General features: G+C 54.1%; 1 protein-coding gene across 1 annotated transcript in view; it reads right to left on the bottom strand.

Annotated features, from left to right (window-relative positions):
• The window catches only part of HDAC7 (histone deacetylase 7), a 40,657-nt gene extending 21,269 nt beyond the window's left edge, over positions 1 to 19,388 (bottom strand). Inside the window, 2 exon segments of the mRNA NM_001031402.2 lie at positions 17,128 to 17,198; positions 19,240 to 19,388. The gene's annotated coding sequence lies outside the window, so the exon portion shown is untranslated.
• Positions 19,389 to 24,913: the final 5,525 nt, after the last annotated feature.

The raw sequence follows: 24,913 nt of genomic DNA, 5'->3' as shown, positions 1-24,913 counted from the left end.
ATGTGCAATAAGATGGATCATAACGAAGCCCATACCTCAGCACATTCATTTTATAAACGAGGGAAGGACTCCTGCCTCAGCCTGAAGTGATGGTTTGTTGCACCAGCATCCTGCATCGTTCTATAATCCTATGAAGATGCAGCAGTTCCTCATGCTGGGTGTAGCAGGACAGTGCTTCCAAGCCCTCTGCACAGTGGGCAGCCAGAAAAATCCTCTCCCCGCCCCCTCCCCATGTCCCTTTGAGGCAGAAAGGAAGAAGGCTGGAAACATCCTTCCTCTCCTCCACACAATACGATGGAAATAGCACGGGAGGAGCAGCGGAGGCGGCTCCACGCAGCCCCAGTGCCTGGCCAGCAACGAGGACAGCATGGCCAGCAGCTTCCTGCCATTGTCCCAGCCCTGTGCAGCTGCACCCAGCCCAGGACAGCAAAACCAGAGCCAAACTCAGCTCCAAAGGGATTTAGGAGCAGAAGGAAGGCGAGATGAGATGCACAGCCCAAGCTGCCTCTTTGCTGCCAAGTGCAAACCCTGTCCATGCTCAGATTGTGGTGGTACCCCCTGTGCCCAGCAGACAGGTTTGGGATGAACCCCAATCTTGAAGCTGCTGGACTTTTGCACTGCACAGGGAGAAAAGCAAAACAAAGCAAACAAAACCAACAAGAGAGCAGAAGATCCCTTCCTCGCATCCAGCCTAGGAGGTGAAGCTGAAGCTAAGCCTCCAGGGAGCAAGTTCAACCCTAAATCCTCACTGCCTGCTCCAAAGGACTGGTGACATGCCCACCCCTGCTCCAGCACACACATCGGCAGCCAGAAAACCCTGCAAGCAACCCACACCAACGTAAACCCACTGCTTGTGAGTGGGTGAGGCTGGCAGAAGAACCCGCAGCCTCAAGAGGGATAGAAGCAGGAGCAGAAAGAGGAGGGACAACACCAAACAGCCCCATGCTTCTCTGCTGAGCCCAGGGCAGCGGGGGAAGGACGACGAGCATTGTGCAGGCAGAAAGGACTCTGCATCCCTGCTGGCCCAGCCCAGCTCAAGCTCTCTGTACCTGCTGCAAAGTGGGACCAGGCACTCTCACAGCAGCTGCTGCTCAGTGCACTGCTGCCATCCCATCTGCAGCCTGGCTGTGCCGGGAGAGCTGCAAGGCCGGCTGCTCCACTCCTCAAAGGCTCCCAAGTGCATTTTTGTCCCTCTTGACGTGTTAAAAATAGAAAGCAGCAGTGTTATTGTCCTGTAGGCAAATATAGAAAGCTTACATCCCTGCCTGCTAAAGATCTGCGCAGCAGAGGCTATTCTAACACATTGGAAAGCTCTATTCACAGAGAGAAACTTGGGAATTTGATGCACTATAGCACTAAACACCAGTGGTTAACTCGCCCTCCCCCTCCTCTCCTTGCTTCCCTGGCTTTTTTCAGGCTTTTATGCATCTGCTCATGCTGGCCTCCAAGGAGGGTGCAGAGGCTCACACGGCACTCTGCAGAAGAACGCACTGCCCCGGTGCTGCCCTCGCAGATGGGAAAGCAAACATGATCCAATCTGGGAGTGGACTTGTCACTGTCCTCCCTTAACACTTTCCACCTCCAGACAAAGCATTGCTGCAGGGAAACCGACGGCACAGTGAGAGGGGAGCTGGAAGATGCTGCATCCCTGCTCCAGGCTCCAAGGGGTGAAAGGGATTTGCATGCTCCTCATGGACCCCTTAAGGGAAAAGGCAGCGGTGACCCCAGCAGCAGGAGAGCGCTGAGCTTCCCCATTCATCACCCCTGCTGACTCAGGAGGGAGGGGGCCTCAGCCTCATTCTTGGAAAGGGAAGACTTCTACGCAAGCTCGGCTTTTCCATGAGCGCTTGGGCGAACGCTCTGCACCACTCCCACCCAGCTGGGACAGGGCTGGAGATCCAATTTCATTTCTCCAAAAAGAAGGAAAAAAAAAAATCACATGGGAGATGAGGAATCCATCAGGTCACTTCCAGCTCCAGGCAGGATCCCCGCCTTCTGCAAAGGCAGCCCTGTGCAGGGACTCTCTGTCCTTCCTGCAGCTCCCCAGAGTGCTGCTTGACATGGAAATGCAGCACCAGGACCCCCTGCTGCTGCAGGATGGAGAACTCAGAGGGTCAGGTGCAATGTTCCAGGGAGCTGCCTCAGGCAGCTGATCCCCAGCAGCACAGCAAAGCCCAAGCAGGGATGGCAGCAGGTCTGTGCTGCATCCCATGGTGCTGTGCCTTGCTGCATCTCACCTGCTGACTCCAGGGATCTGCCAGCCCCAACCCAGAGCAGCGTTTAAAGGCTGGCTTCTGCACTTGTGCTGTGCCATGTGCTGGCTTGCTGGACTCACAGAAGGGAGCAGCAGTCAAAGCAAGGAGCACGCAGGTTATCGCAGTACAGGCACCAGGCTGCACCAAACAAGGCACCCTCTGGCTTTGAGCCCATCTCCCTGGGGGTAGGAGCACCCCAACAGGAGGACAGGGAAGGTGTCAGGCCTGATACATCACCAACACCCCAGCAGGCACTGCTGCAGCAGTAAGGCTGTAAATATCCTCATGCAGACGCAGTGAGCAGACTGAGCATAACTCACTTCACCCCCCCTCCCCTTCGCCCCAAAAGAAAACACACACCCAGAAACAGAAGGAAACCAGGCAGGAAAAACCCGATGGTCATTCGACAACTATTCCAAGCCTCCCTGATCCCAGGAGGGAGCTGCTCTGTGTTCCACCACATCCCAATAGCCACATCACAGCTGCCCCGTGCCCTCCCCCATGATCCCATGCCAGCTGCCAGGGTCTGGTGCACCAGAGCTGCTTTCTCCTCACTTCATACCGTGCACATCTCAGCTGGCATTTCAGAGCCAGCCCAGTGCCAGATTTCTCTCTGCTGAGCCAAGGCACTTGGAAATGCATGACGACTTCAGCAGATTAATTGGAAACACAGCCTGGGTGTTGCAATCCCAGGAATGACTCCAATTTCAGGAACAAATGTTTTCATCTCAAAGTGGGAGCAGTCACCCAAGTGGAAGGGTGCATTTTTGTTGCTGTAGCTCACCCCTCCCCTGGTGTGGGGGGTGGGATCGGAGCAACACCATGTCTTAGTGGGGCAGCCATACAGGCACTCGTGTCACCAGGAGCTGCTGCATGGATTCCTGATGCTCCAGCTGGCTCCAGAGAGGGACAGCTGAGGTTTGCCCATGTCTTCTCTCCTTTTAAAGCAGCACATCATCCCTGCCCTGATCTACAGCACGAGGTGGGAGAACAGGAGGTGGTGGGGCCCCTGCTGCAGTTCACCAGGTCCCCAAGGGTGGCTGCAAGGCAAGAAGAGTCCTCTTGTGGTTCCATCCACATCCTAAGGGTATGTTCCCAGTTCTTGCACAGGTGAATTTCCAAAAGGCCACTTACCCTCCCTAGAGCCCAGCAGGGCCTGCTCCACCACTTCATCCAGGCTGGAAAAGATGTCCCTTGGCTCTTCTAACTTCCATTCTCACAAACGGAACCTTTAACCCAAAGGACCAGCTGGCCAAAGAGTCCCCAGAAGGCCTCTGCTGAAAGCTACAGAAGCTCAGAGATCCACTTTCTGGTCCCACCACTCTTCAAGGTGACTCTTCTGCTCCATGTCAAATGGGTGGTGACAGCCCAGGCCACCACACTGCAGCAGTGCTGGAGGAGATGCTGGCTGCCAGCACAGCTCCCCAGAGCCAAGCCCAGCAACAGGTCAAGAAAGAAGGGATCTATTCCCACAAGGAATAGGGCTGAACTTGCCAGAAGCTGGAATTAAATCCCCACAGGCCCATTCACTCCATCTAGTGGCAAGCCATCCCCGTGCTCCCATGTTATTTCTCCTTCTCCATAGCAATAACTCTTTCCCCCTTCCAGGAGTTTCAACATCAATTTGCCATTCCTTTGCTCAATGCTGTTTCCTGCCAACCTCCCATGCTCTCTTAGGTGGTCCCTCCACAGCCATCACAACTCTTGAACTCTCAATCTCCCATAGCTGCCAAAAACAAAGTTCTGCCACGGCTCAGCAGCTGTGCAGCAGCTTCCCTGCTCCTGAAGCTGAAGGTGATAAGCAAAGAAGAAAAGCTGGTCTGGCCAGAGTCCTGGCAGGGACGTCAGCTCTGATAGCCTGCTGCCAGGGCTCCTGCAACCCAAGCAAAACTGTGTGGGCTGTGGAAAGGGCATGTGGCTGCTGCTCGAAAAGAAACCAAGCTGAAAGCCCAGGGATGGGTGCTGGGAGAAGCCTGCTTGCTCAGCTCCTGCAAGCTGCACACACAGCTAGCAGGCACCCAAGTGGGAAGGAGGGATGGAGGTGCTGCTTTGCTGAGCCTGTGTCTGCTGCAGACATATAGCAGTGCTCGTGTCCAGTTCTGATTTGGCAGAGGTGCAGCAGGACTGTCCCACTCCGAGCTACGAAGACATGGAGCAAGCAAGAGCAGCCTGCCTCATGCAGTGAGATGCAGGCCATGATTTCAGCTGGATAAAAAGCACACTCACCTTCCCAGCTAACTCACTCCTGCAGGTCCTATTTCTGCTGGCTGCACCTCCTCCTCCAGCTGCTTGGCCTCCTTCAGCAAAGCCTTGCCAGAGCTGGAGCTGGACCCAGAGCACTGCACACACCACAGTTTCTCAGCATCCCACTGGGCAGAGAAACGCTGTGGCACAGACACCCAGGGCTGTACAGACTCTTCCTGCAGCCCCTTGTCCAGGCCTAGATCCACCTCCCCCAGCCCCAAACCCAATTTCTTTCTAAATCTTTGCTTCTCAGAGCAGACAGATCCTGGCCAGAGTTTTGGCTAGAGGTTTGACTTTTTACTTGCTGCCATGAAGATTCTAACCCCTCTCTTAGCTGGTACCAGAGGAGCTGTGAGCACCACCAAGATGCTTCACTCCTGCACTGCACCATGCTCACAGGAGTCACCCACATCAGACACCTTCCAGCCAAGGCAGCTCCAGTACCCTCCTTCATTAAGACTCCCCAAGACACATCCTAATGACATCCTAATCCACAAACCTAGTGGAAACCATTGTGACCAAATCCTTGCATCAAATCCATGCAAATCATGGCTTTTCTGCAATTCATTTAAATATTCTGACAAAACAAAACCACCAGATGTTGTAATGAGATGCCACTTACAGAGCTTTCCTCCTTCCAGCACCTCCTGTGAGATCTGAATGTGGGGCAGCCCTCTCTCTCTAACCAGGATATCTGGATGCTAAAAGCACATAGGAAAAGCAACCAGTAGCATGTTGGCTTTCCACATCAGCCTGGTGAGCTCCAGCCAGGTTTCACCTCTCACTCCCATGGTCAGCAACACCTGAGTCATGAGCAGAGAGGAAAAAGCTGCACGGATGGAGAAGAAAGCTGTTGGGTTATGCAAGGATGCCCTCCGGCCAGCAGCAGTGCTGGGAGGCCTCCTGCCCCAAGCCAGGAGATAAGGCAGCAGAACGGAGGACACGCAGATCCAGCACACACCCAAGCTCACGCCAGCCCCAGCCCACAAATCCTTCTGCAAGTTTCTCTGTCCCACCTCCAGATGTGCCAGCACCCCGTCCTACACCCTCTGCCCCTCCCAGGCTTCTCCTCTGTCACACCCTCCACCTTCTTTGCTCACTTGGCAAATCGTCCCCGACACGTCTGCGTGGTGTGAAATGACCTCGCTGTGCTAGCCAAGCACTATCACTTGTTCCCATCGCTGTCACAGGCCATCATCCAGTCTGGGCTCCTGCAGAAAGGAGAAAACCTCCACCCAACAGCACAGTTACTCACGGGTAAGCCAGACCCAACAGGACATCGAGCCCCAACAGCACAGTCTCACCAAGAAGGAAAAATTCCTCCCAGTTCCTTGAGCTTGACAGATCTTTCAAGGGTTCATCATTTGTCGCTGTTATGAATCCACACCTCAAACCACAAGCAAAAAAAGGCAGCCAATAAGACAGACAGGAGCTGCAAACAAAACTGGGAGCTCTTCGGAAGGAATGAGGCTCCAGACAGTTCTCCAGGGGCTCCTTTTTTGCTGTGATTTGATGTGAAATCAGATCAGATGCAGTACTGCTAGAATGGCATTTCAGGGCCAATGCACAAATTGCAAACTATCTTCTGCCCCCACCACGTCACTGCTTTGCTCCATTTCTTTGGATCCCTCAGGTCTCCTTTGCTGATGAAACCAGACTGAGCTTCACCACCATGCCCTCCATCAAGGCACATCCAGCACTGTGCAGCTCTGGGTCTTCCAACAAGCCATGGCCCCTTCTGAAGTGGAACTACTCAAGATCTTTGAGTTCCAGAGGTGATGGAAAGTCCTTTGTCCTACCTGATGGCCCACCCGTGGCACCATTCAGAAGCACACTCTGAGCCTTCAACCCTGGTCAGTTATTTTTGAGGACCAACAGCACTGTGGCACTGCCACCAGCATCATCTCTCCTGACACCAGCTCCTGTTCATCTACTACCTCTGCTAGCAAAACCAACACAATTTATGCACAACCTTGCACATGCAAGGAGACAGAAAGCAAAGCATGACCAAAGAGGTAAGCTGCAGACACTTCTGCTCAATTGCATCCACACCAGGAGCACTTCACAGCTTCATTTGAGCTCCCAAGGAAGGTCAGCATCCAGCTGCAGTATTTACAAAGCCAACAAGAAGCACTGAGCTGGCACCTGCTGCCCTGCAAGGCTCCTACCTGTCCATGCAAGGCTCCTCAGGTTGCTGCTCGCCCCCGAGCTGAGGTTGCATTGCAGCAAAGCCTCTTTGGTGACAGATGAGACACAGAACCAGCACCCTCTGGTTGCTTACAACCCACTATCAGCATTTATTTTCTATCAGAGCAATCGCACGGTGCAAGTGAAGTGTCAAAGCACATCTCTACAATCCGCATAGCAGGCTGGGGAGTGGAGCTCTCCTTCTGGAGAGCCTTTACCTACAAAGGTTTAGCATCACTACACCTGCAGAGGAGCATTGGCACCTGAGACCTTCAGGGCTTCCTACAAACACTGCCACAAGCTGCAGCAGCTGAGTGACACCCAGCAGCTGTTGTCCCACTGCTTCTAAAGCAGCACAACACACAGCACCCCATGGTTTTCATGGCTTCAGTGCTCATTTTATCACTTAACTTCCACTGAGAGACTCAAATAATGCAGAAACAGCCCCTGAGATGCACTAGGGGAGAGAGCAGAGCTGAGCATCACCAGACTCTTTAGCCCCTTATGTGACCTGGGATATACATGACAGTACCTGCATTATTTCCCAGTCAGTTCTGAAAAATAAACCTCTGGAACCTGACAGCACGGCAAGATCCAAATCCAGTGGCTGCAGCTGCAGTGCGTCAGCCAGAGTCCACATTTCAGTGCAGACCTCAGAGGTGGCTGCAGCTGCAACCCCATCACAGGCAGTAAAACACAGCACAGCAAGGACGGGTGCAGGCTCAGATGTCAATGCCACCACTGCAGACACCTCAAACTCAGGGAGTACAGCCTAAACCATGCGCTGCTCCCAACCTCTGCTGGTGTTGCAGATCCACTCTCCTTCAAATCCAACAACTGTTCCTCTCCCCAAACCCACTCACACAGGAAAGGTCCCCAGAATGTGTCGAAATCCCCCACAGCGTACTCCCACTGTGGCGAGGCCATGTCAGCAACGGTTTAATTGGTGCCAATTTCACAACTTCTCTGAGAAATGAGGAGCTTAACAAAGCCCTTCCTGCAATTTAAAGGAGCTTTGAGACTCTGAGCTGTGCACTGAAGCTACCCAAAACCTACTGGAAAGCTAAACCTGAAGACGACAGCAACTTCCAGCCATGCAAAACCTGCTCTGTGTCCAGACACCTTTCCTCTGGAGACCTTAGTTCAAAGCCCCAAATCCTCAAATGCAACAGGAAGAGCCGAGGGAACCCCCCCAGCTCCTCCAACAGCTGCTCCAGCCCTGGGCTATAACAGCACTTTGGGGCCTGCATTGCTTTGAGCATCTTTGAAAGCTGCAACCAACTGAACCCAGAGAGCACAAAGCTCAGCCACGTCTCTCCCTGAGCATCTCCAGATTTTGGGGCACAACACATCCTTGTGTGTGCTCTTCTGGCACAAGCACAGGCTCAGTACAAACCCAACAAGCACTGAAACTGCACCACACAGCTGCAGAGGGTATTTACAGGTGCTCTGTGCCCGTACAGGTGTACAGCTTGGATGTTTGCCTTCCTGGGTGTTTATCTTCTGGCTGTGTCTGCACACAAGCTTATCTCCCAGGGGAGGGGTGTGTTTCTCCTGCACACACTGTTATCTCGAGGGATGTGGGTTCCCTCTGAGGCACTGCATGCGCATCCCAGTGCCAGCAGCAGTGCAGGCAGTGGGGATGGGGCTCCTGCTCCTCTCCATCATCTCCTTTTACCAGTGGGAGGGAAAGAGAAACACAGCAGCTCTAATGAGGAAGGGAAGGGAGGGAGATGTGGGAAGGATGAAAAGGGGAGGAAGGATGGCAGGGTCCTAATGGAAGAGCATTGATCCCATCTAGATGCGTTCAGAGTCTCCTCACAGCAACACAGAAGAACTCCGGTTTCTCTATAAATTGATTCTCTCTCATGACCTTCCCACAGCCCTCTAGTTCACATAGGGGACAATTAACACAGCCATTCCTAATGCTCATTTCATGTGCTGACCCCTCTGGAGCCAGGCACTCCATGCTGCCCAGCACATCCTCAGCACAGACAAGAGCTCTGCCTGCTGCCAGTCCAGACCACCATATAAGAAGGGACTAATTAGCTCTCTCATCACAACAGAATTATTTGAAGGCTTCCATACCACTGCAAGCAGTACCACCTGGCTTTGAAATACCCAGCTTCACGCTGCACCCTGTGAACCCCCCCATCACCCTGGTGCTTTTCGCCATCACTTCAACCCTCCCCCCCCCCCACAAAAACACCAAAAAGTTCCACACTGAAACCTCCCAGCCCGTTGGTCATGCCCTGGGACCTTTGCTTTCTTCACAACACCAGGACCTTGAGCCAATCTCAGCCCAGGCAAACACCCAGCAATGTCTCACCTGAGCAGCTCCATCCCCTGCATCCATGCGGGACCCTCGGCGCTGAACCTGCCGCAGCCGGCATGCAGGAGCCTTCTCCCCCAGCAGAGCTCCCAGCCAGCAGTTTGTGCAGCCGCTGCCTCACATCTGCCCACTCTCCTGCCAATTGCCCAAGAGCCCTCAGCCTCTCATGCCCAACAGTTCAGCTGTCATGGGCTGTGGGAAACCTCAGCTTTGGAAACGCTGCGTTTACACTGATGCAACCAGGCAGACATTCGTTTTCCGGAGTTGCTGTTAAGGGGGAGTGGAGGAATATCCAGCCTGGGTTATGGGCTGACCCGTGTCAGGGCTGTGGCCAAGTGCAGCCTCCCTGGACTGTAACTCTACCTCTTTCCTCTCCCCCCCTCGGTCCCATCCCACTGCTTGCTCCCTGCAATTCCTCCACTGGTTCCACGCGCCATACGGCTTCCTCCACCATCTGGGCTCCATTTAGGGGAGCTGATGTTTTTCACAGGGCTGTAATCTAAACTTTGGTATTGAGTTTACATCTCGCATACCAGCGTCTCACCACTGCACCTGGCCACGCCGGGGGGGGTGTCTGGGCTGCCAGGCTCCATCCTGACACAGAGGCATGCAGCATCTTGGCAGCTCCACATACCTATGAGCCATCAGATGGACCAAGAACTGCAGATGCTGATGCACAAATCCCACAAGGGTCCAGCCAGGCACTGGGCACAAGGTTGGAAAGCAGAGCAGCTTCCCCTGGGAGACTGCAGATGGGAGCTGGAGCTCCTAATGAGTGTTATCCAGCCTCCATCACCAGCAGCAGGAAATTCTCTTAATTTTTTGCCTTAAGCCCTACCCTTATCTCCATCCATATGCTGCAATCAGACCCTGCAAGCAGCGTTTCTCAGAGCAGGGACAGAGGTTGTCCTTTGGGGAGAAGAGGATGGACACTGAGAAGCACCAAGCCCTGCAGCATCGTGCTGCTTGCTGCTGCTCTGCTTGACCCAGACCAGATGCAGCCAAAACCAAGTTTTCCTATTTCCACCAACAGCAAGCCCAGACCGCCAGGGAGCAGGAGATGGGAGCACAGGAAGCAGCAGCAGGTCAGGGGCTTCCAGCAATGAAGAACTGCTGAGTTTGTAGGCACCTGCACTTGCAGCTGCCTCTGCTGCAGAGGTGGACAGGAAGATCTGTGCTCCCAGGACACCTCGCTGGACTGGGCTATGAGCAGACTGCTCTCCATCCCCCTTCCTGCTCCACTCAGCGTATGTTAAACAGATATTAAAGAGCACAAAGTCTTTGCTCTGAGCTGCTCAGAGCTCTCCCTTCCCAGAGCAGTGTGCCCTGAACACTTAGCATCGAGCCTTCCATCTTATATCCACCTACTCCCTACAGACCTGGAGCAGAATCAGGCAGCCAGGCTGTGATGAGGACAGACCCACCACCACCCAAAGTCACAAACAAATTCAGGCAGCACACAAATCCCCACCGTGCAAGCAGCAAGAAGGAGCTTCACCGCCCAAACACGGTTAAGGTGCTGCATTTGCAAAGAGGCTGGCACGACAGCTCCTCTACCAGAGGCTGGCCCAGCTCTCCAGCCCCCACAGTTATTTATGAACTGCGAGGGCTTGCAGGCTGCCAGCACACTCTGCCAGCGGGCACAGCAGCGTCGGTGAGCACTGTGAGCTGGTTGCATGCTGCAGCTCTGCTCCGAGCCCTGCAGCAGCCCCCACCCCCATCTCCTCGCCCCCCAACCCAAGGGTCTGCTCTGCTCTTTGGCCAAGCAACCAGGATGGCTCCATCCCAACAATGCACATGGCCAAGCCAAAACTGAGAAGTAATGTTTTTATACTTGGACTTTTCAGGCAGGATTTAGTCATTTGTGGACACTAAGGCTTGGCAGGATGCACTGCCTCCACTCACCTACTGCAGTGAGCAGCTGTTTGTGACGGCAGAGCCCTGGAGATGGAAGAAGAGAGGCTGCCTGTGATTTATTCCAGGTGAACCCTGATTTAATCCAGGAGCATCCAGCTGACGAGGAAGGAGTCACATCCAGCATGCAGTTGGGCACAGACTCACACAACACAAACATCCAACAGCTTCACAACAACAAATCCAGCGGGGACTTTTATCCCAATCTACCTAATAGCTAAAAAATTAGTTATAGGCAGAAAAGCCAAACCCTCTCTGAGTGCACACTTGCTTTAAGGAGGCAGAACAACTGAGACCTGGTCTGTCATACTAGAAAAGCAGGTTCCAGCCCAGCTCTGAAAGGGTTGTACAAACCCTGTTTGCTTTCCCTGCACCATGGAGAAAGCTTCCTCCCATGAGCCCCAGCCATCAATGCCCAGCTCTGGGAGGCCCAAGGAATCACTGACACTGCAGGAGAAGCCCATGGCCCTGAACACACACTGCTGGGGCGCCAAGCAAAGCTCTGTGCAGCTTATAGTCAGCATGCTAACAGGCCTTTGTGCACTTGTGCCCTGATTGCAATTCCTTAATTCTTCCTGCCACGTTGACAGCAAAGTTTGCCACTGCTGCCACAAAGCAGAGGGCAGCTCAAACTCCCAGCGTTGCAGCAGGGAAATGTTTTGTCCCATTGCAGAGCAAAACCCTACAGCATGTGTTCAGTGAAGATTTGCTCAGAGGAGTTTGCACCATGCGGTCACATATCTGAGCCTCCTGGCTCATCCTACCCACTCCTCAACAGCTCCAGTGCTGTAAGCAAGCCCTGTGTGACAGTTAAGGCAGGGAAGAGGGTGAACTGAACCTAATCTGGGCTGCCAGAAGAGAGGGACAGCAGGAGGAGGGGAAGGGGAGAAGGCACCGTCCCCTCCATCTCAGCAAAACACCAACTCCACTGTAAGTTCCCACCTTAGGGCCAGAGCAGAACTCCTCAGGCACGAGCCCAGGGCTTATCTGCTGCTCCCTCCCTACTCCCACATTTCTGTTATCAAACCAATGCTACTTATCTACAAATCCTGCCTCTTAAACCAGCAAAGCCACGCCGGTTCCTGCAGTGCTGATGCTTGGCTGCATCCCTCAGCTTCAGCAGAGAGCCCCAGAAACACCAGCAGTCCCCATAGCACCCTGTGTCTGTCCGTCCAACTGCATCACCTATGTGGGTCCCACCACCGTGCTCTGCAGTCACTGACCCTTTTTCCCCAAGGTAAAAATCACTTCAAGCATCCTACAGGCTGAATTTATTCAGGAGCCCATAACAAAGCCTTGAAGGAAAGGGAGGTAATCCGGAGCTGTGCTTCATAACCAAGCTTGGGATAAAGCTCAGAGGAACACAGCAGAATACAGCACAGCTCAGCAGCACAAATCCATTAAGCAGTGACCACTGGAAGAGAAGTGCCTCAGTGAGGAGCCTCTGTGCCCTGCAGGCAGGCTCCTGCAGCAGTCACACAGCTGTCCCGGCTTTGAGACAGATAAGGCTCAAATGATTCATTCACTCTAAACCTTTATTTGTTCTTGCTTACCCAGAAAGAGCCAGCAGCTGCTAATGCTAAACTGGGACAGCTCCCAAGCACAGACAAAGGCCTGCAAAAACAGGTTTAAGGAGGAACTGATTGTTCAAAAAGCAATCCTAGAAGAGGGAGTTAGAAAGAAGGAGTGCAGCGCTGTGCAGGAGGAAGAGGAAGCCAGAAAGCACCTAAAAATACATCTTTAAAGAAGCAACCAAGCACAGGACAAAGGCCTCGCCTGCACGTGACCATCACCCACAGCATAGGCAGGATGTGAGCTTGGTACACAACACTCACTCCCCAGCAACCCCACATACAGAGCGCTTAGCAAAAGCCACGGCCAGCAGCTTTTGCCACAAGAAAGCTCAGTTCTGCCATGCCACGAACATTCTGGGTGTGGAATGCTGCCCCATTTGTGTTCTGACCACCCTACACACTGTGCCAGATCCACCCAAGCTGGGAACCCACCAAAACCCAGCAGAGATGGCATCAGGCAGCTCCAACAAGTTGAAGGAGTTAAAGGAAGCCTGGAAAACAAGATCACTCCCAAGATACACTCTAAAAAACAGCTGAGCCCTGCTGAAGGGCTAACACAGGGTCAGTCCTTTGGGCTGTGTACCCAACTGGGCAACACCTTCAGATGTGATAGGTGAGTTTCCTGTAAACAGCCAGAAATGGCAGAGGAGGAGAGCTGAACCTGTCCTGCTGCTGCTACAGCTGGGGATGCCACTGCCTGCTCCTCTCTTGCAGCTGCAAGGCTGCAAAATGCTCTTGCATGGGCACAGGGTTGGAAATGGAGCACGGGCAAGCAAAGCAGCAAAGAACTTGACCTGCTCCTGCACGGACCCAGTGGGGTCAGAACTTCAGCTCTGCCCCATGCAGGCACCACTCAGTGCAACCTCCAGAAGGATGCTCCCAAATACCTTCAGCCAGCCCACCCCAGTCAGGAGTCAGCACCGTGCAAGGAAGGAAAACCCCCCAGGGATGGGAGAGGCACTTACAGGACGGGCTGAACATCACCAGCGCCGCAGACAGAGTCAGAGCTGTGCCCTGAGGCTGAGAACATCCAGTTAGTTCCGCTCCCGGGAAGCCACCGCTCCGCATCCCACATTCACTTCTGCTTCGCTCCTGCTGTGCACGTATCTGGTCATCGGGGCAGTACGGAGACGCAGCAAGATAAGCCTGCTTGAAGATGGGCCAAATGCAAAAGGGCACTTAATGAACTCTCGTGCACTGAGTCATCCCGTCTGCAGAGCCGTCTGCCTCCTCCGGAGCACACACCAACGCCGGCAACTCTTATTTCATGCTCACGTAGGTGCAGAACCCTTTGAGCACAGCAGGCTGAGGCTGCTGGGTAGGGCTGTGCCCGAGCCGTCCCTTCAAAGCTGCCATGAAACGCAAACAAAACTTTTGCATGGCACAAGTTTGCTATTCTTTACCCTTCGGTCCTTGAACTCATGACTACTGAGTAAGGCGGCTTGCTCAGCTAACCAGCAGGCTAAGAATAGAGACCTTGAAGTGAAACCTACAGGGATTGGCAGCTATTTTGAGAGCACTCAGCCGGCGGGGCGGTGTGACATAAGAGGATATAAAGAGGAAACTCTGCACAACAACTCTCACCTCACCAAGAAAGATTCGGTTAAGTGAAGGTAGAGCCTCCATGAGTGCTTTTGAGGCAAAACAAACACAGAGATGAGCCCCTGAGGCTACCTCCGCATCCACATGGGATTCCAAACCAGGGCTTGCAGCTCCGTGATGCACCCCCAGGAGCAGCTCAGCCCCTTCTCTGTGCTTCCAAACCCCCCGCAGAGCCTCACAGCTCTCCAGCAAAGCACACGCATAGAAGGGAGGGCTGCAATTGTGCCCGGTCACCAGATGCGTTTGAGAAAGATCTGGTCTCGGTTAGCAGCCAGCATTAAGATTAATGTAAGGAAATTTAAATGGCAATACTCAGCGTATTTGATTTCAAGCCTTAGATACTTGGAAAACAAATGTACAAGCTATGGTTTCTGGAAACCAAGCCTGCCACCTGAAACCAGTCCCTGCAGCAGCACACTGCAAGCTCCCAGAGCATCCACCTCTCAGCACGTACAGAGCAGTGGTTCCAAGCAACAGAACATCCACCTCAGAGCTGAGAAAGGTGGTTTTCTCCTGGTTTTTGGAAAGGAAGAAGTCGCAAGCAGGGACTCCCAACTCGTCAGCTTCATCCATTATAAAGGCATCCACCAAAACCTCCACAGGGCACTGGGAGAACAGCACACCTCCAGCTTACCACCCTCCCACCTTACCGCCAGCCTCTCTGCAGCAGATATTCCCACCCTGCAGCCACCAACAGACAATACTGGAAAGCTTGTGGCCTCTTAAGTGTTGCTTAAGGCAGCTAGAGCTGGAAAACAGCAATGCAGGAAAGAGGAGACTCCTTTCAGTAGTTGTACCCCTGGGCTATTCACAGAAACATCCTCTGAAGCCTCAGTGCATCAAACTGCGAGTGAACCTGCAGGATTTACATAAGCCTTGAAGTTTTGGATAAGCATCGAGGAAGAAATTCAGAAGGCAGTCCTGTATCAAGCTCTCTGGGAAGTGACGTTCTCCACATTTTCTGTGCCGCCCAAGGCTTCACTCTTACGCAACAGCAGCTTTTGAAAAAGCAGCATCAGCATCAACACTGCCTTCCCCTCCCTTGCCTAAGAGATTCCCCTTCCATGAAGGCTTGGTTTTGAGGCAGTACTTTTGGATAGCAGTCAGTAAGGCTTTTTTGATCCTAAGCGATCCAGTAAACGCACTGAGCACCCGGGAGAGCCATCAGCAAGCAGTGCCACAAGCTGGCAGCCCAAGCTGTGCACCACCCAGCAGCACATCCCACTCCCAGGTTGGCACTGGAGGATGCTCCAGGCAGAGGCACACCCTGCACAGCCAAAGCGTTTCCCCATCACGATCAGAATCCCTCCTGCAGGCCCATCCAAGGTCCTCACTGCTCTCAGCCCTGTCCCAGCTCCCACATCCCCCTCCTCTTGTCCCCCCCCCCCCCCCCCCCCCCCCCCACAGTGAGCATGCACAGTCTCAGCCCAGCACACACTGTCCCCCACTGCAGTGCAGAGACATCATAACCACTTTGCTTCACGCTGGTGGGAGCACTGGTTTAATCCAAGCGTGCAGTGCAGCCCTGGGAAGAGCTAAGCCTCTCTGGTGTGTGCTGCTGTAAATAGCTCACGGGACAGAGCTGGACCTATGTGCCAAGTGAAGGAGCTTGTGGTTGTAATAAGGTGCAAGAAGCCAGGTAGCCACTGGGAAGATGCACTGACCACAGCACCATCCACTGCACATAACCTTGAGCACGGTGGACTGAAATTCAAAGAGGAGGGAGGGCAAGCAGGTCTGTGTGATGGATTTGTTAATGCATCCAAGCATCACACAGAGCTGCTGCCCCACTCCAGCCCATCCTTGGGACCAGGAGCACCATGGACACCCTCGCTCTGAAGCTCCGTGCCCAGAAGCAGCCCAAGCAGAGTGGCTGGCAGCTTGGCACCGACTCATGGCTCTTTCCTCAACATCCTCCCATATTGCCCAACAGAGACCACAGTGACAGGGACATACGTACTGACTGCCACCTCATACATTGGCAGACAGGTTCCTGTGCATCACCACCTCCAGCCCTGCTCTGCCCAGGGCTGATGTGCCCCAGCACAGATCCTTCCTCCAAGGTGAGCCCAGGGAACTTCCAAAGTCAGCCCAGCAAGCACTCGGGCTACATTTACTATTTATAGTTCGACGACTGGGATGAAGCCACCCAAGCATACCAGCTTCACTTGCTCTGGCTAAACTCAAGCACCAGTGACTGAATCCTGCACAGCACACAGAGGCTCGGAGCTGCTGAAACGCAGCACAGGCTCATTCAGTGTTAGCAACAGCTGCTATATCTGGAAGACAGATTCAAGGGAAGCTGGAGCTCTCCAAGGCAGAGAAAGAAAACAAATCCTTCACATACATTCTGCAGGACAGCGCTGCCCTCCTAAACATCCTTGGCTCAGTTTAACAAACTGAAGTTTAAAAGTTTCTGCTAAAAGCAACGAACTGCAGCTCACCAGCTCTGCAACCCAAATGCCATCCACCTGCTGGAAAACCTCATGTCACATCCTACAGCAAACACACAACTTCAGATCTCTGAGAGCAAGAAAACTGCCTCTATAGCACTGCACCCTGCTCACCAGGGGAAGGCAGCTTGGCAGCACGGGAGTGGAGTGGTCAGACCCAAACCACACTCGCTGCAGGCACCAACAAGGGAAGAAAAACATCACAGCAGCTCAGCACAGCTTTCTGCAGTGTTTTTAGTGCGAGCTGCAGGGCTTTCTGTAGTATTTTTAGGGCAGCTTGGCAGAGAGCAGGCCTCTCAGAGCCTCGCTCACAGAGGGCTGCTCAAGCCTGACATGAGCCCACCCAGCTGCAGCCAGACTCAGCAGGGCCAGGACACGGTCCCTTGGCCATCAGTCATCAGCCCCATTTTACTAACGACACAAAAGTCAGCAAAGAAGCTGCTAAGAGGAAGCCAGCAAAGCCTGAATCGGGGAAGGATGCATTCTTGCCTTCAGGGAGCATAGCAAGATAATGAGACACAGACCTTGGGAAGGACTTGATGCAACAGCTCACAGCACTGACTCACCTCCCAGTCCTGCGCAGCCGTCCCTGTCCCCACGCTCTGGCTGGAGGGAACAAAGCAGGACACTGCTACAGCTGGAAGAAGACAAGAGGTAACCAATCACATCAGAAAAAATAAGGTCTTGGTGTTTGAACCTTTGACAAACATGGTTCAGACCCCAGACAAAGCAAAGCGATTCGCACACAGCCCTGCTGGAGCTAGGTAATGATGCAGGAGCTGCCCTGGTTCAGAGCACTACCAGCACTCTGGTTTGTTTTTTCCCCTCCTCGAGGTCCCAGCTATTAAATACATGACTGCAGGATCTCTTGGTCACTCTCAAAAAAGCACATTTACCATTTCATCCATCACTTGAACAGGAAAAAGCCCCAAAGCCTCCTACACAAAGACTCCAAGCACACAAAGCCTCTCACTACTGACATTTTCAAGTCTTAATATATTGTCTTTGAACAGTTTGTAAATGGTTTGGGTTTGGCAGAACTGGCTTCCAGCCTCCCAGGAGGCATTTTTAAGTGCCCTGAAGTGAGAGAACTCTGCTTGGCCTCAGCCCAGCACCCCAAAGCCATTGGTGCTGCCACTCACATCCATAGAGCCACCTGCCTCAAAACACATCAAGCCATCGTTCCCAACCAAAGCCAAGCTCCCAGCACCAGATTGAGCCTGGGTTTTCATTATAACCTACAGCCCAATGAAGTGTGAACATAGAAACAAGGGCCAGAGCTGTGGCACACGTGCTGCAGCCACTGCAGACCTGAGTTTCCCAACTTTGCCAGAGACACACCACAAATCCAGACCCACAGCCTCAGGAGGATGCTGCAGTTCATTGCTCTGAACATCTAGAAACGATGCCGCAGAGCTCCCAAAACACTTCTGTCAAGTCAGAGCTGTCCCAGACAGGACAGAGCGCCATGCACAGACCCAAAAATGGCACCATCCCCATCCCAGAGAGCTTCTTGCCCATGCAGGACACAGCCAAACAGTGTCACAAACTGCTGGAAAAGGCACCTCATGTGCACCTGCACTACACCTCCCTCCCCCTGCCATGCTGCCCAGGACAAGATGGCACACCTGCATGGATTGGGCCTAACATTTCCACATGTCCTTACCCAAACTACACATCAGAAAGGTTTAGGACCTGGTCATGCCAGCTCTAACCCCATCACCTACCCACGTGCCCACACCTTCAACGCTTTCAGCCTTGCTGCAGAAAACTTTTGCTGCCATTTTCGCTCTCCCACTTCCTGCTCACATCAGGCAGCCAAGCAGGAAGGACTAAAATCCACAGAGCAGACCAGGAAGCACCAGAGATCTGCTGCGATGTGCTGGGTGAAGCGCTCTGTGGACACCTGGGCAGAGGCTTCCCAAAGCAAACAGCTTTGCAAGGAGCTGAGACCGTTCTCTAGGCTAAGAGCAAGGTGAAAATCACAGCACAGCCCAAATCCTGAGGGCGTTCGCTCCCAGAAGTGACAGCTCTTCCCCCTTGCACGCAGCCAAGCTTCCCCCTACTACCTCTGCAGGAGCCTCCAAACACACTCAAACCCTGGATAATGCCTCTGTGGTGGAAACAGGTGTGGGAAGCTCTGCTTTTCTGGAGCATGGGAGCTGCCAGCAAAGACCAAAAGCAGGGGATAACCTGCAGGCCTGCGGGCTGCATGGGGACGCAGCCTCCATAGCTGAGACACTCCATGTATCAACACCTCTTTCAAGAGCAGCTGTTCCCATCCTTTCCAAACAACTCAGAGAGCGAACAGGGATACAACTTCATTAAACGGGCCACAAACCGACAGAGCTGCTCCCATCCCTCACAGCCCCTCTGCCAGCGACCATCAGCAGCGGGGAAAGGCACCGGGACCCACCAAACCCCTCCGGCAGAGCCCAAATCCCGCACCCAAACACAGCTCTGCACCCTGCAAAGCTCCGGGCTGGGGCACGCACAGAACGCTCCCACCTCACATAGCTGCACTCTCACCCCCTAAAACCTCCCCTCCGGCCACGACCATCCTCAGCGGGGCAGAACCGGGGGGGGGGAATGCCCAGTATCCCCCACGCGGGCCCCACAGGACCTGCCCGCACCGCAGGCCGCGCGGAGGCCGCTGCCAACCCCGGGCTCCCCCTCACCTCGGGCGGGGCCGTGCAGGGACAAAGCCGAGGCCGGGCCGTCCGCGGGGCGTAGCGGCCGTTGCGAGGCGGTTGGCGGCGGGGATCCATGGCTCGGAGCTCCGCGCCCGCCCGCCGGGCTCCACCTGCAGCGCAGCAACGGAACGGGGAGGAGCGGAGAGGGGAGGCCCGGCCCGGCCCGGCCCACCGCGCTTTGTCTGCGGGCGGCTCCGCCCCGAGGCCGCGCTGCAGCCAATGGCGCCGCCCGCAGCGCCGGGCCGGGCCGAGGCCTCACCCCGCGGGCGGGCCGGACCGGGCCGCGAAGCCTCGGGGTTGGGTTGGAGCTGAGCTGCCCCCGAGGCCTCGAAGGGCTCCTGGAAGCTGGGACCGAACGGGGTGTGGGGGAGTGGATGTGGGGTTCCGAAAGGAGCGTTGGGATCCGGCGCTTTTGGGGTGATTTCGTATTGAAATGGGGTTCGTGGCGCTGTGCAGCGTGGTGTGGGTGGGCGAAGTCCCCCCGGTGCCGCCCTATAGTATCCACTGCACCTCCTGCAGCACCTACTGCATCTCCTGCAGCACCTGTTGCTCATCCTGCAGCACACATTGCATCTCTTGCAGCACTCACTGCTCCTGCAGCACCTATTGCATCTCCTGCAGCGCCTATTGCTCATCTTGCAGCACTTTCTGCTGCAGCAGCACCTATTGCATCTCCTGCAGCGCCTATTGCATCTCCTGTAGCACATATTGCATCTTCTGCAGCACCTGTTGCTCATCCTGCAGCACTTTCTGCTCCTGCAGCACCTCCTGCAGCACGTATTGCATCTCCTGCAGCACGTATTGCATCTCCTGCAGCACCCGCAGCTCACACGTGCGTGGACCTGGTGCCAAACAATCAGAAAAGCATTGTCTTCTCAATGAACAGCAATGCAGGGCCCCAGCCATAGCCCAGCAGGGAATGCAGATCCCAAGAAGTGTTTGCAGCAGGCAGCTGGTGGGGCTGCTCACTGGGAGCACACCGCTGAGCTGAGCTTTGTTTGGCCACGTGTTCGGTCCCAGCAACAGATCCCCTGTGATCAGCAGCGTGACAGCAGAGAAATCCCAGAGAGAGAAAACATAAGGGTCGGGTTGGTTAAATGCAGGAACTGGGGAGACTTGCCCCCTGCAGCACGAGCTCTGTGCTGTCACTGCAGCTTTTTCTCTCGCTTCCCAAACCTGCAGGACGCTGCTTCGTGCTGTTACAACCCACAGGCCTATTTAAAGAGGGAAAAACTAGGAATTGCACATTGGAAATCTCACACAGCTGCACCCTGAGCCTGGCTGACTTCATGAAGCTCTGGAAAAGACTCTTTGCCATGGATTTATTTAGAAAATCTGAAATCCAGCAACGCCCGCAGCGAGCAGCAGCAGCACAGGGCTGGCTGTGGGTGATTGCTGCCATTTCCTGCCCTCTCCCTCAGGACTCCCTCAGTCCCCACTGCTGCCTCCATCGATTGGATGCGATGCATCCGGCTGCTAAAAGCAAAGGTTGCTCCGGAGCGATACAGGATGTGCAGGCAGGAAAGAGCCGTGCAGCAAACCAGCCTTTTCTTTGCTATTTATCTTGCCGTCTGAAGCATCTTGTCTTTGAAAATGGAATAATATCAATCCAGAATATTATGCAGATCCATGGTCTGCCATTAATTCAGGGAGCGTAGCAGCTCTTTATTATTATAAATTGAGTCAGGTACTCCTTTCAGTGCAGAATTCTTATCTTCAAGGTCCCTTCCAACCCACACCACTCCATCATTTATGATATATACACATTGTCAAGCAGTCAGCATGGATCATCCTGGCCACCATGGTGACCACGAGCCACCAGTGTGCTCTCATGGCCAAGAAGACCAGTGGTGTCCTGGTTGACCAATGGGGGACCAACAGTTGACCAAAGATTGACCATGAGCCAGCAGTGTGCTCTGGTGGTCAAGAAGACCAATGGTGTTCTGGTTGACCAATGGTTGACCAACGGTTGACCAAACATTGACCATGGGCCACAACTGGAGCACTGAGCAGAGGGCAGGGGAGCATCCCCACATCTCAGAGAAAGAAAGGAAGGGGGAGAAAGGGGAAGGAAGAGAGAAAAAAGCCACACTTGGACCCAAGGAGGTGGTTCTCAGGAGCTTCAAATCACCCCCAAAGTTATCCCACAGATTTCCCTGCTGACGGCCAGGAGCATCCTGCAGGCAGGGGTCACTCGGCTCAGCTCTCCTGCCAGAGGACATCTGCATTTCCAGGAAATCCGAAGTGGGGGGGATTCTCTGACCGCTGAATCACACTTCTCTTTTCCAAAGAAGAAATCACATCAGATACAGAGCAGAGCCCTGCCTCATCCCGGAGCAAGGAGACCTGCGCTGGGCTGCGGCTCAGCCATGGGGCTCCACACCTCCGGAGGTCAAGCAGTGCAAATGCATTGAGATAAACACCGAAACACGAGTGGGCAGCAGCTGGGCTTTTGCTGAGCTATTTTGTTCGCTTTTACACTACCAGAACAGAATATGGGAAGTTACATATCGAGCATGCATGCGTGCGCTCAGGCTGGCACCCGATGTGAGCTATTTTTGGTGCTCTCTGAAGCTGGCTCAAGCTGCAGCTGCTCACAGTGAGTCTCACCTTTGGGGCTTTCCCTTTCCCTTTCATCCATGCTTTTTTTTCCTGGATCAGCTTTTCCTTCCCATTCATTTTCAAATCTCATTTATCTCCAGGTTCATCTGGAATGTTTGGCCTAAGCCCCTCTGAGACGATGCTCGAGCAGCACCTGATGGTGCTCTGAGCTTTAAGCCCACCCTGACCTCACCCCACGCAGAGCAGAGCACATCAGTGTGCCCCCCCCCCCCCCCCCCCCCCCCCGAGCTCCAAATGATGCCAAAATTGCCACTGTGATGTTTTGGTGACAGACAGCTCATTCTGAGAACACCCAATAACTTGACAGTGAAAGTCCCAGCAGTGCCCACCCGGTGTATATTTGCATATTACTCAGTGACACCAATCCAAGGTGCAATTTGTTGGGATCTTTCTCTACACTTTAAGTCTGGCAGCAGCAGGAAAAAGGGATTTACTCTCCCTTTTTAGTCCCTTTTTCCTGCTCAGAGCCCTAAATTCCCCTCAATCCATCCTTCCCAAAGGACGGGGGAGGCAGCCAGGGGTTGGGCTTCCCAAGCTGGATCTGTCCCTTCAGCCCTGCTCCTGGCTCCACATGGAACCCAAGGGCACAACCCAGAGCAAGCTGCTGTTTTGCTCTTCCAAAACAAGAGCCCGGTCGGAAAGGAGAGGTTTGAGGCTGGCTGCCAAGTGAAGAATCGTAGCGGTCTTTGAAATCTGTGATCTTCCTTGTAAAACCTGCCTCCAACTGCAAAAGCGTCCCACCGAGACCTCCCTCCATCCAGGTGTAGGATGAGGCCAAAGCTCAGATGGAGATATGGGAGCACTGAACCAGCTGGCAGCCCCGCACCGCAGGGTTAATGCCAATCATTCACCAGAGATTATTTTGGAAGCACAGGCAGTATTTTTAGCCAGGAAAGCAGGCACCACTTCCCTTTCTGCCATCTCTCCTCCCTCTCCCAACGAGCCAGGCCTCTTTGCTGCAGCCGAGTGGGGGGATGCACGCAGAACCCGCTGCTGGTTGTGAAAGAACCGTGCTGCTATTTTGATCAGAGGAGCTGAACACGCTTCACCCCCATGCGTTTTGCAATCCTCATGCCAACAAAGGAGGAGCAGCCACCGCAGGCTGCCCGGGTTCACCCCAATCCCTGCCTGCTGCCCACAGCATCCTGCAGCCAGGAGAGGATCCATGGGGAGGGCGGGCAGTGATGGGCAGTGATGGATGCTGCTCTGCATCCTCATCCCTCTGCATGCCATCCATATCTTCTTCCACCCATCCCATCTCCTTCCTCCTTCCTGTCCTCCAGCCCCAAAGCTCTGCACTCACTGGGCCCGCTCCAGGTCTGCACCCCTCAGCTCATCTCTGGACCTCACAAACTATGAATAATCAAAAGTTTCTCCTGCTTTCCAGGAGAGAATGGAGCTATGCTTGCTTTTCCAATGGAGCTGTGCTTGGTTTTCCATCTCCTTTTATTTTTCTGCCATCGATCCCCTGCTTAGGGTTGAATTTGGGATGCTGTGGGCTGACCTGCTGAGCCTGCCAGCCACGGCTAACCCAGCAAGCAGGCAGGAGGTGGGCGAGTTGCTGACTCGGGCACAAGAGGGCTTGATGCTTTTTATTTGCTGATGTATGATAAATATGGGAGCAGAAACTCACACCCTGAATTGGGCAACGCTGTGCTGGGCACGGGAGGAGGCTGCGAGTGGAGCTTTGGGAAACTGCAGCAGTGGGGTGGTCAGGATGCATCCTGAGTGCAGACCTTTGTGCTTTGTATTCTGGGGTCTCTGTTGGTCGAAGTGAAGGCAGCAGAGGCTGAGAAGGGGCTGAGAAGGTCACCCAGCTCAGCATCAGCCCGTTGCTGGTGCAGCTCTGTCCCCAGTTGCATCCTGAGCACACCGGGCAGAACTGATGCAGCCCTGCAGAGAGCAGCTGATGGTCACTGCGCTGTGCTGCGACTTCTCTACTTCCATTCAGCAAATGGAAAACGATTCACATTTCAAAGCAAAAGCACCGACAGCATGCACACGCTCTGCACACAGGAGCTGGCTGCCCTCTTAATAGCTTCCCTCCTCCGCAAACCTTTGCCTTGCATCACCGCTGCGGGATCTGACCCTCCTCTACAGACACCCTCAGAGGTCCCCCAGCACCCAGAGACCCCCAGCACGGCGGAGCAGCGCCCAGCCCGCATCCCACCACCCCCATCCTCTGCTGTTCTTACAGCCAAACAACCGCGCTCACCCATCCGCCTGGAGGTCTGTTTTAAATAGACGCTCCTTCAATAAGACCTACAAAAATACCTTTGGTCGTCCTTCTGCTGAGCATGAAACCACAGCACGGCAAAGAGGAACCAGCGACTCAAAGCAGGGCAGGCTGCCGCCCGGCCGTTCCACCCTCCCGATGCTGTTTGCGCAAAGCAAAGGGCAATTATTGGGGATGGAAGATGCGTGCTTCGCCCGCCCGCTTCCCCCCGCCGCTCCTGTGGGTCTTTCGGATGGCCCCAGGGGAGAGAAAAACATTTGTTTTAAAAACAGGAAAATGTGATTGTAAAACCACAACAATGGGCCGGGGAAGGAGCCGGAGCAGCTCTCAATTTAGCTTTCGAAACAGCCTTCCAGTTGACTAAATGTTTCTGTAGCAAACAGCCGCCGCTCCGTGCGCCCTCTCCTGACTCCAGCAGCGCATGCAGCGAGCGGTGCTTTGCTGCCTGTGCCACATCTGCGCCGCCCACTGCAAAACCCCTTCCTTGTGCAAGCACTGGGACAGCCCATTGCAAACCCCTTCCTTGTGCAAGCGCTGGGACAGCCCATTGCAAACCCCTTCCTTGTGCAAGCACCGGGACGACCCGCTGCGCTCCTCGCCGCACGTCCCCTGCGCTGCCCAATCGATGCAGCATTTTCTGTCCACCTTTGGCTTTTTCTTTCTGAAAGCAGCTCCGGTGTGGCAATCACATGAAAACCCACTGCATGTATATGCCAACTTCTACCTGCTAATCCTCATCCTTCCCTTTCCATCAGAGAAAAGCCAAACGTTTTCACCTAAAGGGGCCGTGTGAGGTTGAGG

The sequence above is a fragment of the Gallus gallus genome, chromosome 34 (genome assembly GCF_016699485.2).
Source record: "Gallus gallus isolate bGalGal1 chromosome 34, bGalGal1.mat.broiler.GRCg7b, whole genome shotgun sequence".
NCBI lineage: Eukaryota > Metazoa > Chordata > Aves > Galliformes > Phasianidae > Gallus > Gallus gallus.
This window is presented reverse-complemented; position numbering and strand designations above follow the sequence as displayed.